Consider the following 1063-nt stretch of genomic DNA (forward strand, 5'->3'; position numbering starts at 1 on the left):
CCCCCGAAGACGTTACCGCGGGAGGTGCCCGGGAATCCGGATCAAGGCGAAGCGAAGCGCCCGGGAAAGACGCCGCAGCGGAGCGGCGTCGGAGGAGGAATGGAGGCGAGGGGCGGGCCGGCGGCCGTCAATCAAGGGCGGCACAAAGCAGACAGCGCCGCTCACACACGCCCGCCCGCTAGCTCGCGTGCACACGTGCTCCCCGGGCCCAGTTACCGGCTTTGCCCTTCCGCTTCCCCAGACGCCTGCCCCGGGCGGGGGGAAGAAGGGCTGTTAGCCGGCAGGGCTTCGCAGGGGGGCGGCTGCGGCCGTTCAGATCTCCCAGGCAGACTGGGGTCTCCGTAGACACAGCTTAGTCCTGGATGGGTTTACTCAGGAGTAAGTCTTGCTGAGGAGCTGCGGTGGCTCAAGTGGTTAAGACGCTGAACTGCAGGCTGTGGAAGGTCGGTAGTTCAGCAGTTCGAGACCCGAGTGTGCCGCAAGACGGGGTGAGCTCCTGTCTCTAGTTCCAGCTCCTGCCAACCTAGCAGTTCGAAAGCAAGAAATTGCAAGTAGATAAATAGGTACCACTTCGGTGGGAAGGGAACAGCGTTCCGTGCGCCTTGGTGTTTAGTCATGCCGGCCACATGACCACGGAAACGTCTTCGGACAGCGCTGGCTCTTCGGCTTGGAAACGGAGATGAGCACCGCAACCCTAGAGTCGGATTCGACTGGCTTTCGAGCAAGGGAACCTTTACCTTTACCTTTAAGTCTTGCTGAGCTCAAGGTTAGGAAAGGGTGGAGCGCGCCGTGTGAACCCCGTTCCCTTGCAGGGATCCGGCTCCTCCGGTCCAAAGTGGCCGTTCTATGGCGAGGAAGATCCCAAGTTCGAGTCTGGTGGCACCTTTTAAGACCAACAAAGTTTGAATGCTGGGTGTAAGCTTTCGTGTGCAGGCGCGCCTCTCCAGATTTACTTCCAAGTAAACGTGTCGAGGTCCTAGACTCTAGGATTAGGGAGGGTGTGAAGCGCACAGGCCATTGGCATACTTAGTCGAAAGTAAAGGGCCGGGGAGCAAAGTGGGAT

The 1063-nt window shown here is 59.6% G+C and overlaps 1 long non-coding RNA gene across 1 annotated transcript in view; it reads right to left on the reverse strand.

The window, feature by feature from the left end:
* Nucleotides 1-94, reverse strand: part of LOC107121998 — a 546-nt gene extending 452 nt beyond the window's left edge. The window contains exon 1 of the long non-coding RNA XR_001482892.1: nt 17-94. This is a non-coding gene — a long non-coding RNA (uncharacterized LOC107121998). The remainder of the gene's footprint in view (nt 1-16) is intronic.
* Nucleotides 95-1063: the final 969 nt, after the last annotated feature.

This window comes from Gekko japonicus, unplaced genomic scaffold (assembly GCF_001447785.1).
Source record: "Gekko japonicus isolate JY-2015 unplaced genomic scaffold, Gekko_japonicus_V1.1 scaffold3244, whole genome shotgun sequence".
In the NCBI taxonomy this organism is placed as follows: Eukaryota; Metazoa; Chordata; class Lepidosauria; order Squamata; family Gekkonidae; genus Gekko; species Gekko japonicus.